Source organism: Tursiops truncatus, chromosome 3, assembly GCF_011762595.2.
Source record: "Tursiops truncatus isolate mTurTru1 chromosome 3, mTurTru1.mat.Y, whole genome shotgun sequence".
NCBI classification, from domain to species: Eukaryota; Metazoa; Chordata; class Mammalia; order Artiodactyla; family Delphinidae; genus Tursiops; species Tursiops truncatus.
Window position 1 is genome coordinate 111196649 of NC_047036.1, and position 19447 is coordinate 111216095.

A 19447-nucleotide genomic window follows, 5' to 3' on the forward strand; every position below is an offset into this window, starting at 1 on the left:
ACAACAAGTAGTTCAGTATAGAATTTGAGGATACTCATTCTCTGCCCTCAGCACTCTGAAGCTAGTATTCTCACCTCCTTTGTTGCTGTTTCATTATCATTTCTCTGCAGAGAATTTTTCTTTTTTCTGTGGTTTCTCTTGGGATTTTTTCATTATCTTTGGTGTCGTGAAGTTCCACTACAATGGGGCAAAGTATAGAACGATTTATATTTTCTCTGCCCAGAAATCACTGTGCCTCTCAGTCAGAGGTTTCGTGTATCCATCAGTTCTGGAAAATTAGTAGCTGTCAGTTCTTTGCATACTGCTTCTTTCCCATTCCCTCCATTGTCATCTTCTGAAATTCACATTAGAGGTATTTTACCTGCTTTTCTATCCTCTGTGTGTCTTGGTCTCCTTTTCTCATTTATTTTCAAGCTTTTAAAAATCTCTGTGTTGAACTGGTACATTTGTCTAAAGTGAATTTAGAACAGAAAAAAGTTCTCTGGGATGTAGTTTTTGTGTGTTTTAGTAAACCAAATTTCACTCAGTAGCAGTAACCCCTGGGGGCCCCAGCAGAACTGCGGCCCACACAGCCACCCCCCAGGTTTTACTGGGCTTCCAGAAGAAAACAAAGATGAATGTTAAAGAAACCAGAAGCGTAGAAGGACTTAGAGTACTAAACTGCCATGTTAGAAACAAGAACATCAAAAGAACACCAAAGCTAACTAGAGAAAAGAGCAATTTTTCTGGTGTTCTCTAAACTTTATGGGGAAGACTGAGACACACATGTCAATCACAGTAGCCATTTCAGTTGGCCTCCAGCCCTCTGAATACATCCCAAGGCAACAGACCTCTCCTCAATATGTCTCCCCCATCACCCATGCCCTAATAATTCAGGGCTGTTCTTTAACACGTGAGGGGCCAGCCATGAATGGATTGCTGGAGGTCGGGGGATTACCACACAAAGGTGGAGGGATTCTCCCACAGCTAGCTAATCATAGCCTTTTAAGAAGAAAGCTGAACGTTGGACAACTCCAAGTCCTGTAGAAGATCCCTTCCATCACCTCAGGGCACCTGAGTAGCATCAGAGGGAAGAGAGGGGTGAAAAGAACCAGACCCAGGACCTCTGGGAGACCACGGTCTGGGGGTCATGTTCCTATCTACTAACACTTCTAACACATCTCATTTTCTCCACCATTAAGGCTTTGGGTTGCAATTGGGGGTGGGGATGTTGCATGCTGATGGTAGCGTGGAAACCAAGACTGCCTGGGTCCTGGCCGCACCCTGAAGAGGCATCTGGCCTGCAGCAGGTAGAGCCCGAGGGAGCCTGCTCAGGAGGCTCTGCACACCACCCCGTCCCCGTTTTCCATTCCATGACTCCATGCACGCTCTGCAAACTAGAAGGAGCTTTGCACTATGGAAGGACTGGTGCCTGGCCCTGCTCTGCCTCCTACCTACAAGCCACCCATCGCCTCCCAAGGCACCAGCCTTCTCTTTTGTGAAATGGGGATAACAATAATTGCCCACTCACCTCGGGGCTGGAGGCCTATTTTGAAAACCAAAGAGAAAAACACGTTAAATTGCTGTGAGTCTTGCGGCGTGCTGTTCAAATTCAGAGATTATGGAGAAGGCTGGCAAAATTTTGTTTTAAATTCTTAGAACTGAAATTCTATTTAAATAAAGTTTATTTTAAATACATGATTATAGAATAAATTATAACAAATTTCTGAAAAGCCTAAGACAATAACAGTCATCCTTTACCTCAGCATCCAAAGAAAAGCACTACTAATAATTTGGTATCCTCTACCTTCCAGTCTTCTTTCCATACACGTATATACCATAACTGGTGCCTTAATTTAACATTAAGAGCATTTTTTTTGTAGTAAATATTCTATATCATCATTGCTAATGATCTGAAATCACGGATTTCCTCCAACAGTAACTGGCCCATGGTAAACTGAACTCATTAATGAGTGTAAGCAATCTCTACGGCTTATATGTTCACAGCTCCCCACTTCTAAACAACGCTCCAATGTGTTGTATGTACAGACATCTTTGCACAGATCTATGATTATTTTCTCAGCAGCAGCAGAGCTGCTGGATCAAAGGTCTGCAGCGTTTTTAAGCACCGGTACAAATATGTTGCCAAACAGCCTGTTGGATTTTCATTGAAAACTCCTGCACTGATTCCCTGCCCGGGCGGACTCCTCAGCGCTTAGGTCCTGCCCAGCCCGCCCCACTTCCCCCAGAGGAACCTGTGAGGGCTCTGACTGTTCCACCCCAAGTCCGGAGGAGTTATCTAACCCTGAAAGAGGTCTGGGGGATTGCAAGAGCCTAAGCCTACACCCTTCGGCCCTGGGACCCGGGAGCCGAGTTCCTCCAGAGGCCTCTGGCCGGGCCTGCCTGGGGATGGGGATGAATTTACAAAGAGTGCCCAGCGGGTGCCACGGGGCCCATTCCCATGCAAAGCACTCGGCCACTGCCAAGGTGCGGGCGCAGCGGGGGCGGCGCCTCGCTGGGGACCGGGGTTGCGAACTCGGCCACTTCAAAGCGTTCCGTTAGGGCGGGCAGAGAAAGGGGCCCGGCTTGGGGAGCCGCAGAGGGAAGCCTCCAGGGGATGCGCTCCTTCCCACGAGGCCGCGAAGGTCACTCGTGGCCGAGCTGTGCCACGCGGTGCAGGTGGAGACAGCCTCCTCGCCCAGCCCCTGGGGGGCGCCCTCCTCCGCGGCCCCCCGCTCGGCCCGGGTCAGGAACCCGACCCGCAGACCCTCGGTGCCCTCAGCCTAGGGCACTTTTGGTGCAAGGAGTGGGTTGTGAACGCGGAAGACCGGCCCCGCCCAGACCAAAAGTAACACACTGAGCTTTTCCACCAAGCAGGATTCCCCCAGCCTCGCTTTTGCTTTTTGGGTTAGGAGCGGGTATCTTGAGAGAAATGAGAAATTAAGTTTTGAGTCTGAAAGGATGAAAAGTCTCTCTCTTTACCCCCCAGTTCCAATATTACTGTAAAGTTCTAGAGAGAGGGGAGGTGGAGGGGTGGGTGATGGGACCCTGGACGGAGCCTGGCCTTGCCCTGTGCGTGCACCGCCAGACCTCGGCCGGGCTCAAAGATCATTCCAGCCACTCCCCCACGGGAAACGGGAAGCCAGTCCTCCTCTCCACACTCTCCTCCGCGGTTGGCCTGTCCCAAGGTAAGCCCTGCATAGGAGGCAGAGTTTCCCCAGGGCCCCTTTCATACCTGAGGTTGTACAGAGGTTGTACCTGTGGTGGGAACCAGCCGCTCGCAGCTGCTGTGCTGCAGAAAGGGCCTCAAATAGCTGAATAGCTGGGCTTAGGGTCTGGCCTCACATCCAGGGAATGAGCAGCCTGAGCCCATCCTGCGGACACCTTCTAAGATATTTATCTGTTCATCTATTCAACAAGGGTCTGTTAGACTCTTACCATGTGCTAGATGCTGGGATTACAACTACAAACAAATCAGGTAGAACATTTGAGACTTTAGACATAGCCCCAGAGAGAGCAGCACACAGGCATGCCAGCCTGCTTCAAACAGCACTCCTGCATGGGAGGAGAACTGGGTCTAAACTTTGCCCCCACGAGGGCACCTGGAGCAACTCTCCTTGAGCTCCAAAGGCCCTCCCATCCCTCCCACAAATCAGCAGATTTGTGGCTGAGGCATCTTCCCTCCTCCCTTCTGTTACCTGCAAACACAGGAGCCAGCAGTCTAGAGGAAGCTACTTTCTGATGACCCAGGCTGCTAATGTTTATGGACAGCATGTTTAAGGTCAAAGGGCAAGGAGCATGGTGAGTGGCAGGGTGTCAAAATTCAGCTCTGGGTGGAGGTATGAGCCAATTGCCCATTGGGGTCTGACCTTCAGCCTGCAACTTGACCAACCTTAGGTGCAGAAGTGTCCCCCTCAAAGCCACCAGGAAGGTCTGGGAAGGGGGATGCTTTTTAGTTCCTAAGGTCCAGGCTCCTGGTCCACCCACACTTACCCCAGAGATGCTCTCCCCCAACCCCAGTGTGACCTCCTGTAGTCCAGCTGGAAACAAAGAGTGCCTTAGGGTCCTGAAACCTCAAGACCTTTAGAAGACCCTCTCTGGGAATGTGGTCTCCTGTTGTTTCTTTTATGAAAACCCCAGAGCACTTCCCAATCACTCTCTGTAAACAGCTCACCGCCAGTCTCAGCTCTTCATTACACCTCCACGGGAAGAATGGGGTGAGGTCAGGAGTAGGGGGGTGGTGCCCAGAAAAGGCTGGTGCTGCAGGCTGTGTCCAGTCAAGAAGCCCCTGGGCTTCCAGACCGAGCTGGAACATCTGCCCAACAACCTTGCTAGCCAGACCTCTGGACCCATAACCAGAGCCCTGAAGGGCCCTGCCTCCCAGAGGGATGTCAGGTAGAAAACCCACTTCTCAATAGAGGGAGGGGCCCAGGGTGAATTCTCCCTGAACATTGTTTCCCAAGGGTGAGGTGACTCTTCAAGTGCGAGGAGGTTGAGTAGCCAACACCCTGAGGCAATGATTCTCAAAGCAGGGTTCCTGAACCAGCAGCCTCACCTGAGGACTTGTTAGAAATGCAGATTCTCAGGCCCATCCAAGACCTCCTGAATCAGCAACTCCGGAGTCTGGCCCAGCACTCTGTAGCTTAAAAAGTTCTCCAAGTGATTCTCATAAACAATAAAGTTTAAGCATCACTGTTCTGGGCTGAGGAAGACATTATTTCACCTTTTACTTGAATACCACCTCTGATGGAGATCTCATCACCAGTCAAGACAGCTATCCTTGTGTTGAGCTAGACTGAGGGTCCCACACAAGGGTTCGCTTGTGATGGTGACAATCTGGAAACAATGTGAATGAATGTTCATCAGTGAGAACATGGGTAAACCACCTTTGGGAATATACACTTGAGAATACTGTGCAGTCATTAAAAAGGAACATTGTGGGATTACATACATTGATGTGCGAAGATTTCCAAGATGTACTATTAAGTAAAAAAGGAAGTTGCTAAACAATACAAAGAACTCAGATGTATGTTTTAAAAAACGTCAGTGCAGCCACTATGGAAAAGAGTAGGGATGTTCCTCAAAAAAGTAAAAATAGAGTTGCCATATGATCTAGCAATCTCACTGTTGAGCATATATCCAGAGAAAACTATGAGATGAGATGAATGGATAAGAAGATGTGGTACATATACAATGGAATATTACTCAGCCATAAAAAAGAATGAAATAATGCCATTTGCTGCAACATGGATGGACCTAGAAGTTATCATACTAAGTGAGGTAAGTCAGAAAGAGAAAGACAAATACTATATGATATAACTTATATGTGAAATCTAAAATATGATACAAATGAGCTTATTTATGAAACAGATTCACAGATACAGAAAACAAACTTACGGTTACCAAAGGGAAAGAGGGTGGGGGAGGGATAAATTAGGAGTTTGGGATTAACAGATGCACACTACTATATATAAAATAAACAACAAGGGGGCTTCCCTGGTGGCGCAGTGGTTGAGAGTCCGCCTGCCAATGCAGGGGACACGGGTTCGTGCTGTGGTCCGGGAAGATTCCACATGCCGCGGAGCGGCTGGGCTCGTGAGCCATGGCCACTGAGCCTGCGCGTCCGGAGCCTGTGCTCCGCAACAGGAGAGGCCACAACAGTTAGAGGCCCACGTACCGCAAAAAAAAATAATAATAATAAATAAATAAACAACCAGGACCTACTGTATAGCACAGGGAACTATATGCAATATCCTGTAATAAGCCATAATGGAAAAGAATATGAAAAATAATATATATGTATAACTGAATCACTTGCTGTACACCAGAAACTAACACAACATTGTAAATCACTACACTTCAATTTAAAAAAAAAGTCAATGTACACCAAAGAAAAGTGTCTTTGTATCTATAGATATATAAATAAAAATGCACTGAAAAAGACTGATACCCCCCCAGGGAGGGTCCTGGGATGCGGGAACTCTAGCTCTAACCATGCTGTTTATTTTCTTTTCCAATATCTGTATTACTATCATCAAGTCAATTTTTTTTTTTAAGGGAACTTTTATTTATTTATTTTTGGCTGCGTTGGGTCTTTATTGCTGCTCAGGCTTTCTTTAGTCGCGGTGAGCGAGGGCTACTCTTTTTTTTTTTTTAGAGTGATATCTTCCTACGCAACTATTTTATTTATTTATTTTTTTAGATGTTGGGGGTAGGAGTTTATTAATTAATTAATTTATTTTTGCTGTGTTGCGTCTTCGTTTCTGTGCGAGGGCTTTCTCTAGTTGTGGCAAGCGGGGGCCACTCTTCATCGCGGTGCGCGGGTCTCTCACTGTCGTGGCCTCTCTTGTTGCGGAGCACAGGCTCCAGATGCGCAGGCTCAGTAGTTGTGGCTCACGGGCCTAGTTGCTCCGTGGCATGTGGGATCCTCCCAGACCAGGGCTCGAACCCGTGTCCCCTGCATTAACAGGCAGATTCTCAACCACTGCGCCACCAGGGAAGCCCCGCGAGGGCTACTCTTCATTGCGGTGCATAGGCTTCTCATGGCAGTGGCTTCTCTTGTTGCGGAGCACGGGCTCTAGGCGCACAGGCTTCAGTAGTTGTGGCGCACGGGCTTAGTTGCTCCGCGGCATGTGGGATCTTCCTGGCCCAGGGCTTGAAAACATGTCCCCTGCATTGGCAGGTGGATTCTTAACCACTGCGCTACCACGGAGGCCCCATCAAGTCAATTTTAAAGAATGAATAAAATTTTTGAAATTAATCTAATTTGATGAAGGATGTTACCTTGAGAAGCAAGCATGCTGAGGTGGGGTTCCTGTAAGCCGGTGTCAGCACAGAGCCTGAGTGGGAGTCAGGTGCCAGAGGTCCCACCCTGGCTCACAGACACCAGGGCACGGAGAGGAGAGGGAGGAAGCACCGGATGGTGCAAATGGAAAGCAGGAGGTTTTGCTGCCCGAGGGGCTGCTAGTCAGGCCATGTCAACCTAACCTATAAGGCGTCTGTAGCAGCCTCACCCACAACCGCTCAACAGTGGGAGGACTGTTGGCTCCCCTTTCTCAAGAAACCTGAAGAAGAACAATGCTCACCCCACCCTGCAAGGATCTCGGGCTGTTGGAGGGAACTCCAAGCCGGCGAGCGGAGATTTGGTATTAGATAGTCTTCACATATGCTGTGAAAATGTCCACCATCCGAGACTCATTTCCCGTGGAAACCTAGACAGAGCGAACAGCGCCATCATGGGTGGGTCCCTACCCCTCCTTCAAATCCCCTGTTACCTTGCTCAGCCATGCAGCTCCTCCTCCCTTCTGTCTTTCAACAGGTCCCAGGACTTTCTCACACACTGTTCCCTAGGCCTACGAGGCTTTCTCCCCAAATCCCCACTCACAAAGACAACTTGGATGCTCGCTTCAGATCTCTGTGGAAGCCTCACTTCTGGGGAGGGCTTCCCTCAGACCAGGTCATTTCCTGCTGAGGTCAGCCCTCATTTTCATCTCAGCCATTTCCTTTGTAGGTAGTACATGTTGCAATGATGTTTATATATGTCTAATGCTCGTACAATGTCTGTCTCCCCGTCTCCCCTCCCCGCTGAGTCCCATGCGGGCAGGGCTGAGTCAGTTTTGCTCATTGCTCTCTCCCCAGCACCCAGCATAACCTGATACCCAGTGGATTCAGGTCCAAGGAGGATCTGTGGTGTCGGGGGTGGGGGGACTCCAGGCCCAGGCTGAGAGTTCTTACAGCACAGCAGCCTTCAAAGTGTTCGAGACATGGCCTTTCCTCCACGGTAGCCATGTGCATCTGGTCGTGAGGCAGAGGGCTGGACCAGATGGCCTCTGTGGGACATCATCCCATCCAAAGACCCAGAGCCATTAGGTGCAGGAGGCTGAAGAGGCAGGAGAGACAAGAACCTGACTCTCTCGGAGCTGAGCCAGGTTGTTTTAAAGGAATGCAGTTTGCCTGCTCTTAGCTCAGTTTGGGTCTGTGTGGGTACCTAACAGTTCTAGGGGGAGGTTTGACTTAATAACCAGATAATAATGATTCCTAATTAGCACTACCCTTGTAAAATAAGCACTTAAAGTGTTTCTCCTTTTAAGAGACTAAACATTCATCCTTAAACCTCCTTACTCTCAATTGCTTCACAAAGTCTGCCTTCCCTGACACAGGAAAAAAACCTTCACCTCCACCTGGTCCAAAAAGACAAAAACTCTAACTCCTTTCAACGAACTCTTACTGAGCATCTACCATGTGCCAGATGCAGCCTCTACCCTCACAGAGCTTAGCCCTCATGAGAGAGGGATGTATGGCCCAGGCCCATGTACTTGAAGCCTGTCCTCCCCACATTGGGATCTGTGCACTTCCCACCACACTGGGGCACCCACGGACCCCCATCGTCGTCATCATCATCAACATCATCATCATCAAGACTAACATACACAGCACTAACTGTGTGTCCATCTCTGTTTAATGTATATTCACTCATTTAATCCTCACAATAACCACAGAGAAGAACTAGGCCTCCCTTTTGCCTTCCTAGAACCCACCCAACCCAGGGAGGCCCATTTCTCCAGGAATCCAGGAATACTGTCTTCAGAACTCGGCAAAAATGGAATGTGGTTGTCTGAGTGTCCCAGCCTTGGCCACAGGTCAGATCTCCAGCTAAAGCAGGAGATGGACACAAAAGGCATTCAATGTGCGTGGAAATTTGCCCTAGAAAGAGATCCTTCCTCTTTGGCCCTGCCCCTAATTATCAGTGCCACGGAACGTGTTCCTTATAAAGCAAGCTGTATCAGGGAGCCTGGGGAGCAAGGGAGAACTGGGGAGTCACTGCCGCCTGCCAGCTGCTTCTAGAGTCAGGTCCCCTGAGGTTAAGAAGTGCACAAAGGGATGGCTGTCCAGCACACACCTGCCAAGCCCCTGCTCCACGTTGGACCCTCCTTGACCCAACAAGCTTGGGTTGGCTTGCAGACACAGAGACAAACTGGACCCCTGCCTTCAGAGCCTGGAAATATACATGCGTGATGCATGCAAAACCAAGCTGCACACGCACACATGCACAGGAGGGAAACGAACTCTGACTATCCCTCAGGAAAGGCTACAGGGAATGGGTGGTGCGGGGTTGGTGGGAATTCAGCTGAAGGGTGAGAGTATTTCCACTGGCGTGGAGAGAGCAGGGGCTGGCAGGGGCCTATTCAGAGCACTGTGCAAAGCCCAGAAGGCCAGGCAGACTCAGGCTTGCTTAGGGAACCCCAAGTGGCTGGGTATCCTCAGCACACAGAGAATGCCCTGGGGGCAGGATGAGTTCTGAGAGATGGGCCTTGTAGGCCACTGTAGGGACTTTAGATGTGCCACACGAGGTGTGCAAGGCTAGTCAGCAAAGAAGATCCATTTGTGATGTGGTCCCTCAAGCGTCTAGGAAGGATGGCTCTGGTGGCTGTGTGGTCTGTGGGTGGAATGGGGCCAGGTGAGACAGAGGAGAAAGTGACAGCCTCGTGTGACAGAGGCCAGAAGGGGACCATCACAGAGAGTGTGGGGAGGAGGGAATGGATTTGGGAAACATCGAGGTAGAAGGACAGGTGGACTTAGTGTCCACTTGGGGTGGGGAATGAGGGAATAGAAAAGCCAGAGAGGTACCTCCAGCGTGTCTGGGCCAAGGGAGCAGGAGGAGGTGATATTTGCTGAGCCAGGAAGCTAGGAGGAGCTGCATTTGTTTGGAGACATACTGCATTTCAATCTAGATCAGTCGAACAAACATGTATTGAGGGCCTACTATGTGCCTGGCCAGGTGCTCCCTTGGTTTACAAAACCATAGATGAGCTAGGTCATTTTCACAGCCTGCTGGCACAAAGCCCTCTTCCAAGCTTCCCCAGCTGAGGAGGTTCTGACATCTGCTGGTGGGGCCCACTGACGCCCCCACTTTCACCCCAAGAAACCCACTCCACAGGAGAGCCCAGAGGCCGGAACAGAAAGAGAGAAAGAAGGGTTGTTGTTGACCCAAGAGGGAAAACCAGGCTTCCTGTTTGAACTCAGGCAGGTACTGGAAGCTGTGAGTAATGTCGAATCTCGGCCCGCCCAGAAGGCGAAGGTGGTCTGCGGCGGAGGCTTCTCACACTTGCTGTGAAGAGCGGTTTTGAATCATTCACTTGCAGGGGACCTGGGGCCCGGCCAGGGCAGGCTGTATAGAAGGACCACTGCGTCGATGTGGGCAGGTGGCTGGGTGGGTGACATCCACTCTGCGCGCAGCAGGCAGTCACCCTGGAGAAGGACCCAAGAGCAGATGCAGAGGGTTTCTCAAGTCACAGTCCCCAGTGGCCCTGGCTCCCACCAGCCAGACCATTCTCAAGCCGTTGGAGGCTGGCATTGTTCCCTTTTGCTCTGCTTGGGGTTGGGCCAGTGCAAGATGCATGGGACCGGGGACACACTCTGACTGGGAATGCTGGCCTGAGCTGTACCAACCCCCTGTAGGACCTAGGGCAGGGTCCTTGGACTCTCCCACCCCAGGTCCCTGTCTCTAAAAGGACCTCACAGTGAAATAAAAATCTACAAGCCACCTACAGAGGTAAAGCACCAGATACTGGGCTAATGCCTTATCTCATTTAAGCCTCATAACAATATTCCTGGGTTACAAACAAGGAAAGCATTCTCTCCTAAATGCACATATTTTTCAACTTTATTGAGGTATAAACTGTACATATTTAAAGTGTACAATTAATAAGTTCTGACCTGTTTATACCCATGCAATCAACTTAACAAATATTCCCATCACCCCCTCAAAGATTCCTCTTACCTCTTTGTAATCCATTCCTCCCTCCTTCCACCCCAGCCCCAGGCAACCACAGACCTACTTGCTGTTAATTTATTAGTAGATTCCTTTACATTTTCTAGAGTTTTGTACAGATCAAAACATACAGTATGTATTCTCTTTTCTCTGGATTTTCTCATTCAACATATTTAGTGTGAGTTTTATCCATGTTGTTGCATGTAGCAATAGTTAACTACTTTTAATTGCTGAGTACTATTCCATTGAATGAATGTACCACAATTTGTTTATCCACTCACTTGTTGGTAGACATTTGGGATGTTTCCAGTTTGGGACTATTACAAAACAAGTTTGCTGTAAACATTTATGTACAAGTTATTGTATGCATGTGTTTTCATTTCTCTTGGTAAATATCTAGAAGTAGAATGTCTGGGTCATATAATAGGTATATGTTTAACTTTTCACTGTGGTTTTAATTTGCATTTCCCTGACGGTTAATGATGTTGAGCATCTTTTCATGTGCTTATTAGCTATTCGAATATTTTCTTTTGTGAAGTGTCTAGACAAACCTTAATATCTCTGAAGCTGAGATACATCTTACAGCTGGTGGCTTAGCATAGCTTAACTGGCAGGGAGTGTTTTTCTCTTTCTTGCTGGGACATAAAATATGGTACACCTTACGGTGGCTGGAATCAGATTCATAAAATACATGAAGTCACTTGCCCTGGGTCATAGAGTAGATGGGGGACAGAGCGTCCAACACTGACCCTGTGCTTTTAAATAGCACATTATTCTACATTGTTAGAAGAGTCAGGACCAAGTTTGTGGGCAGTGTGAGAAATACAAAGTGGGTCACCGTACTGCAATGCTGTGCTCTAAGTGCTAGGCCAGAGAGCACTGGAGTAGCCTGGCCCCCGGTGGGACCAGATGGAAGGAAAAGCAGCCCCCAGTCTTTTTTTGGCCCAGGAGCATGGCATGTGGGATCTTCTCCCCCAGGGATCAAACCTCTGCAGTGGAAGCACAGAGTCTTAACCACTGGACCACCACGGAAGTCCCAGCCCCCAGTCTTACAGGCCCCACAGCCTTGGTACCCCTCCACACACCAGGTGCCTTCACTCTCTGAACCTTCAACTAGCAAGGGCTTACCAAGACCAACTATGTGCCAGGCAGGTATGCGGAGCAGATGGCGCTGAATAGGATGCAACCTCTGACCTGCAAGGCTCAGCCCAGAAAGGGAGATAAGTGAGATCCATGGAACGCACACTCAGCGAGGATGGGAGTGCTCAGAAGATGGAGGGGTGGTCCCCACGTGCTTTGTGAATGGGACAAAGAAGTCAGTGCTGTGTGGTGCCTACAACCCTGAGTGCTTTAGGTCATAAGGTTCATATCCAGGCTCTAGCCCCCGTCAGCTGCATGACCTCAGGCATGTGGCTTAACCCTCTGAGCCTCAGTACCCCCATCTGCAAAATGGGTGATAAATGATGTTGGCTGTGTATATTTCTATTTCCATTTTACAGGCAAGGAAACAGAGAGGATTAAATAGGAAAATGTATGTAGAGCACTTGGCTCAGAGGAGGGCTGTTTGCTCTGGGCTTTAAGGATAGCTAAGAATTTGACTGGCAGGAGGAATGAGGGGATTCCAGCAGGGGAAACCTGTGTGATCCGAGGCAGAGGGCGTGGACACACAGGCGAGGTGCTGAGGGAGAAGACTCTCCTAGAGCAGTGATTCCCTTGCCTCCGCCTCTGAAAGACCTTTGTCATTGCCTCCCGAAGCATCTCCTGGAATGCTGCCAGCTGTTGTGTGTGAGGCCGAGGGTCCAGCCACTGAAGCTGCACATGATAAGGAGGCCCAGAGGGCCAGGCACTCTAAGCCAGACCCTGAAGCTCTGGTGCTTCTCAGTCCCCTCCAGGATGACACAGTAGGGATCCCTGGACAGAAGGGGCTGCCCACAGACAGCCCAGAAATCTCCACATGTCTGCTCAGGTCCTGGCCAGCACCAGCTTGCCAGAGTTCCTGTGGCTAGCTACTTAATCTTTCTGTACCTCAACTTTTCCATCTCTCAAATGGGGATATGAAAATATGGCATGCCTGCCTGCCTACCCCACAGAGCTGTGGCTGAGATCAAATGAACTGCTAAAAGGTATGTGAAAGTGCTTCGAAACCTATAAGATGTTATGCTTATGCAAATTCAGGTAATTCATAGAATCACAAAATCACAGACACTCATGCCTAGCAGGGACCCTGAAGAGCTTTAACCATGACACCTGTATTTTCCTGATGAAGAAACTGAGGCCCAGAGAGGTAAAGTAACTCACCAAAAGTCACACAGCTGGTTAAGCAGATTCAAGCCTCAGTTTGTCCGATCCAAGCCAGCTCTAATCCCTCTGCCTCCCAGGCTGAGGATCTTTGAGGTCCCTGGGAACAAGGCAAAGCTAAAAATGAAGTCAAGAGCCAGGATGATCTCTCTTAAGTGACTAGAGAAGCCACTGATTTTAGCCCGAATCTTAGAAGTCTTTGAAAATGCCTGGTCTTTGCAAACACAATTATGAGACCTCCACTGAAAAGCCCCTCTCTTGGCCTTGGAGTATTTTTTGCAATTGTCACTTTAGTCACTCTTACCTTTTCTGTAAAATGGGCCTAGTACCCTACTGGGGTTTGTGCTGGCCGCCATATTGATGTCAACCTTCTCCATGGGTTTGAAGATGAGATAACGGACATGAAAGTGCTTTGAAAAGAGCAAGCATTGCTTATACAACGCAAGGGTCTGTTCCAGTTGTGAGGTAATGACTCCAGGCGTGGGCAGCTCTTGGTAGATTCCAAATACCGATGAGCGAAGGGAATAGCTTAAAGTCAACCACAGGAGGTGCAACACCTGATGAATCCAAAACTTCAAGACTCCCCCAGGAGAGCTCCGACATACCCAAGCTCTCTGGGCCGCTTAACAGCAGCCTCACGGAGTCTTTTCCGTTAAGGAAAACTGATAGGCCTGAGTGCACAGATTCTTGGCCGCTGTTGTCAAGGGGAAATAGCTCTTTCTAGGACATGGCCCACCATTTTCTCCTCTTCAGATCGGTGCCTGGTTCTTTTTTTTTTTTTTCTCCTCTTTGCAAAATCTTCAATACAGGCATCAGAGAGGAGAATTTCACAGACTCAGCACGTTACTATCCCACTTCTCATAAGTTCGGGCACCTGATTTTCTCTTGTGACGCACATCCTACTGGTGAGCACGAGGTACAGTGAGTAGTTTTGAAGGCAGTTCCTTATCATGGAGCGTTATCTGGGCCATCAAAGTACACATTAAGAAAAAAGCAGTTTCAACATCAGACTTGAAGGGTTGACTGTGAAAAGGAAGAGCCGGGACAAAGTGACCACAGCTTTTATCGCACATTTATGAGGGCGGCGTGCGGTGGGAATACTATATTTTGGGCCCGCTGCTGAGAATGCCTTCATGGCCTTTGAACAAAAAACAAACCATGCTGTGGAAATTGCCGGTAATTGTCTTTACCTACAGTTTCAGAGGGCGCACAGCGGGCCTTGCGGTTGTGGGCGCCGTTTCATGCCGGGGTTCACGTCCCCGGCTCCGCATGGCACAAAGAGAATGGAACAGATCAGGGCCTCAGATCTGCGCGCACCTGTGGTTTCTGGGGCAGCGAGGCGGGGATTGCCACAAGATAAGGCAACAATGGAAAGTTTCTCACCTGAAAGCTCTGTGGAAGAGCCCCGAGGCCTGGGCACCCTGGGGGAGAGTCATCTGCTCCCAGAAATTAGGAGTGTGGAGGAAGCCAGCCCCCCGAGTCCGGCCCCTCCCACTTAGGGACCCCAACCCCACGCTTCTCATTTTCTCCTACAGTTTCTTCAGCATCCACTTTGAGGGATCCATTTCACCCATGAAAAGGCAATGCCCTTTAAAAGAGCAAACAGAACTTTGAAGATCAGAGATTTTTTTTTTCAAAAACTATGCTCGTTCTAAAGATTGCCCTTCATTCACAGTGAGGGTGCCCCAGGGCATCCCTCAGAGAGAGCTGAGGTTGCCAGGGCAGGCCTGTTACCAGAGGCCACCCGACGACCGTCCACAGAGGTCCTCTGACCAGGTACTCAGCTCGCGGGCTGTTCCTGCAGAAGCTGAGGCGGGGAAGTCCAGGCGGCTCTGACGATTCCCGACCTGATGAGCGACCATGCGGAATCTCTCAGAGCCGGGAAAGTCGTGCCAATCGATCCAGGGGCCAGTGCTGGGCTAGGCCCAGAGCAGGCAGGGGCTACTGAGAAGAGGGCTCCACAGCCCCCTGGGTTTCAGGGCTCTCTGGGGATCAGGAAGTCCCCCTCACCTGTGACGCCATCAGCACCAAGGAAGGCCTGGGCCTGAGCCAGGCTGGGTAGGACAAGTGGGAAGGGGCCGACCGCTGGCTCATGGGGTGGGAGTTGGAGTGGGGGAGAAGAGGGAGGGAGTGTTCCAGGGCCCCGAGGACAAAGTGGGATGGAAAGGAGAGACAAGCCAGGGAGGGCAGTGGGTGCCATGCTCACTCGTTCATGTCCTGTTTTTTGTCTTCTTAACTCTTCTTTGTCGTTGTGTTGTTTTATCTGGTTTGGCTTCACCACGCGGCCTGCCAATTTCCCAGACCGGGGATCGAACCCATGCCCTCTGCAGTGGAATCTCAGAGTCCTAACCACTGGACCACCAGGGAAGTCCCTCTTAGCCTCTTTTATCGTGAGAAATAGCCCATTCAGAAAGTCCATAAAGCATAAATGTACAGCTTAATGAATGATTGTAGAGAACGCTCCTGTAGCTACCTCAGGATCAAGAGCTAGAACACGGCCTGCCCCCTGGAATCCCCCCGCCCCACCCAGTCCAGTCCCCAACCTCCTCACTAAAGGCTACCATCATCCCAACCTCCAGGGTAATCCCTTCCAACTTTAGTTTTATCTCCTAAGCTTACCTCTCTAACACCACAGAATAGTTTTACCTGGTTTGGGACTGTATGTGAATGAGGAGTCCCTCATTCGTATTCTTTCACTCAACACCACACGTTTAAGATCCACCTGTGCTGTTGTGTGGAGCTTCGGGTCATTCATCTTCAGTGCAGCCGGCCTCCTGGCCTGCTTTGGTGCCCTGATTCTTGGTAGTGGCTGGGGGAGCCCAGAGTCCTCGCTCCCCTGAACCAGCCTGGGGCGCCAGGCCTCCCACAGGCCATGGGGCTTTGCCCAGACTCGGTTGTCTCCAGCTGGCTTTGCTCTGTGGGAACAGGCAAAGACAAAGAGCAGTGTGCTCCCAACTTCCCCCGCAGAGCTTCACATGGGGGCACGCTGGAGCCTGGGGGGACTCACAGCAGAGGCTCACCCCAGCCTCAGCACGGATGCCTGGCAAGGGTAGTGATCCATGGCTGCCCTGCCGTCTCTCGAAACCAGCTGGGCCTTGGAAACAAACAATAAACCCAGACACATCCCAAATGAGAAGCAGGTGGCTTCCTGGGACCAGATTTCTTAACATCGGTTTACCCCTTCTTCAATGTGGTTCCCATTTGAAGGAGTCTGAGCCTTTGGAGCCCATAACCCATATGAAAAATGATATAAATTATAGCTCACCATCCCAGCCTGGCTGTTTAGGATTTGGGCATAAACATTAAGGAAGGGCCACCCTGATTATAAGGTAGAGGTCCTGGGGGGAGGTGGGGAGAGCTGGGAAGCCCCCCAACATGTCTCTCCCTGCTCCCCTTTGGGTGCGGGGAGTAGCCAGTTCACCTCTCCCCGCCACCATTGAAAATGAGGCTCAACAGAACATAGTGAGGCAGGCTCCGAGCCCTGGGAGCGTGGAGACGCCCATCATTCCCCATGTTCAGGCCCAGTGAGTTTCTACCTCCTACCTTTTGCCCATACTGCTGGGCTGTCCTCTCAGCTACCCACGCTTTACCCTTCCCAGACCCCAAGAGTTATTCCAATTCTCCACGGACTATTCGTGGGCAGTTGGTTCAGAGACCCACTGATGTTCTGCCCCCAAATGCCTGGCATTCCTCCCCCTCCTCTGAACCACACCAATTAGCGCTGATTACAGAATGCATACATTGTTCTTTAACGGTTTCATGTGTTCAAGTCCCAAATCCCCAGATGGAGGAGCATGGAGGGGGTGGGGAGATGGAGATTAGCCAGTTCTCTGCTCCTCTCCGGGCTTTTGTGCTCCCATCTTTGAAGGGAGATGGAGTCAGAGGCCTCGAAGGCCCCCCTCCCTTGCCCGCTCCCCAAGTGTAAGGTCTGGGGGCTCTGGTTTTCAGGAAAGATAAGTGATGATGGAACGTCCTCCCACCCTCATCCTCCACCCTCAGGCCCTTTGCTGCCAGGAAACCCACTCCCACCAACCCTCAGCCTGAGTTCGTATCCCTTGGCCTCCACCCCAGCCCCACCCCCTGCCACTGAAAGGCAGCATTGGGGCAAACATCCTAAACCACCAAGCGCTTCTAAAAATATGGTGTTTTTGTCAGAGAGCAACCTTCTACTTCCTTCAGACTTTGATCTCCATGCAACCCACGGAGAGAAGACACACTTACAATAACAGTTTAAAGCCTTCATCTTCCCTCGGGGGCTACCTCTCACGGGCTTTGAATCCCCAACTGGGTGGTGGTACCCCCCTACGGTCCTACTGAGCATGCTCAGATCTATCTGCTGTTGGCTGGGGTTGGAAGACTGACACATCTGCCCCCTGGGTGAGTCTGTGGTCAGGGAGAAAATTCAGAAAAAGTCAGAAAAGACAGAGAGGTTGCCGGGTACAAACCCTATGCAGTTTTCTAAGGCCCTTTGCCTTCTAAAATATTAATGCTATAGGATAAGGCAGAATACACAAGTGTTCAAGTGCAAAAATGGGCTGGGAAGAAAGAATGGAGAAGTTACCACCGGCACGGTGCTGAACAGACTAGGCACTCCGTAAATATCTGTTCAACTTTCAATGAATATACTGACTGAGGAATCAGGAAAGTTCTTCCCATTCTTCCCACAGCCTTTCAAGCTAGGCCTTGGAAGGATGCTAATAGATAGGGATGGAGAAGTGAGGGGCTTCTTAGCAATGGAACAGCATGGGCAAAGGCTCAGCCACATACTGAACAAGAGAAGCTCAAATTCGCACCATATTTGGCAGAAACAGAGCTATGGAAACTCTCCCACTACTACTGTATGAGCCGTTACTGCCCTGCCGGAAACGCAGGCAGAAAGAATAGGGACAGTGAGAAAACGACCATCCATGAGCACCCGGCACCAGTCCTAAGCCCTGAACATGGAGGTCCTTGCAACAGACCTGCGCTATTAGTATCCGCTTTTATTTTTCCTTCAGGGAAACAGCCTCGGAGAGGACGAGTCCTTTGGCCCCAGGTCAGTGACAGAGTTGGATATGAACTCAGGCAGCCCTGCCTGTGATTCATAAGGCCGAGCAGGCTCTGCTTGAGGCCTCAGTGCAGGCTGATTCTGTGCTTGCTAAGCAAGACCCCAGGGGCTATTCTCTTCCTGCTCAGTCAGGGAATAACCCAACTGCCCATTTATTCAGGTCTCTTGGGGGCCAAGCCTTCTCTGCTCACTACCTCATTTAGTCCCCCAGCAACTCGTGAACGAATCCTGGTGTTAGTTACCAAAACCAGCAAGGAAACTGAGGCTCAGAGTGGTTAACTCACACAGTAGTGGCAGAGTGTGGATTTGAATTCAGATCCATCTGACCCCGGATCCTGTGCCCCTAACTTCTCTGCAGCCTCTCTGGGTTTCACCCTCTGCCTGGGAATTCCAGACTGTGAGTAATTCAAACATGTCTCAAAAAGTCAAAATCACTATAATTTCCTAAAGACTTTAATGGAGGCAGAACATCTCGCTTCAAAACAAAGAATTTATCAGCAAAACTGCCAAGCGGGTTGTGAGTCACCGTCTTGGCTTTCTCTCTGTTCTGGAGAGGAAGCTGTGTGTGGGAGGGCTCCAGGACGGGGGTCAGGCTTAGAAGACCAAGGTTGGGGTCCTGGCTTTGCCCCTCACGTTCTGTTAAATGCTAGGGTAACGTCTTGATCATTCTGGATCTGTTTCCTCATCTAGAAGATGGGCAGGTTTCTCTGGGTGATCTCCAACACTGGTTCTAGAGTCCCCCCACTCATGCCAGTTCCCCCCACCAACCCCCTCTGGCCCACCACAAGGATGGAAGAAAGGTACTGTACTTGTAGCATTGCTGCATATGGTTCAGTAAATTCCCTCCTGGGGCTTAGGTTGTCACAGATTCGCATCCAATTCTTTCTCGGTTTTAGCACTTTACCACTTCTCAGGGACCAGCCGAACTGCTGGAGTTTCCTTATGATGGCTAATAGCTTTGACCAGGGTTTGCCAAAGACACTTGTGGCAAAGGCCTCTTTCAATCTAACACACAATCATCTTTCCAGGGAATAAAAGTGATTTATGGATTCCTAAATCTACCAGCGATCGGCTGTAGTTGGGAGCGGCAGCTGCCCTGGCCCTTGGCAAGCCTGAACGTATGTGCGAGTCACTGGAGCCCAGGTGCACCTCACCTGACAGAGCTGGATGTGGTCCTGCAAAGTTAGATGTAAATGGAACCCACTTCAAATGCTCTGAAGGAAGCCATTAATTTCCAAGGGTGGGCAAGATCACTGCCTGTTCTTTTTAATCAAGTTGGATTTTTGTGTAGTGGGTATACTGAGGTGTGGTGAGGAAGTGTGCATGGTGACAAGGCTGACACGTATGTATGT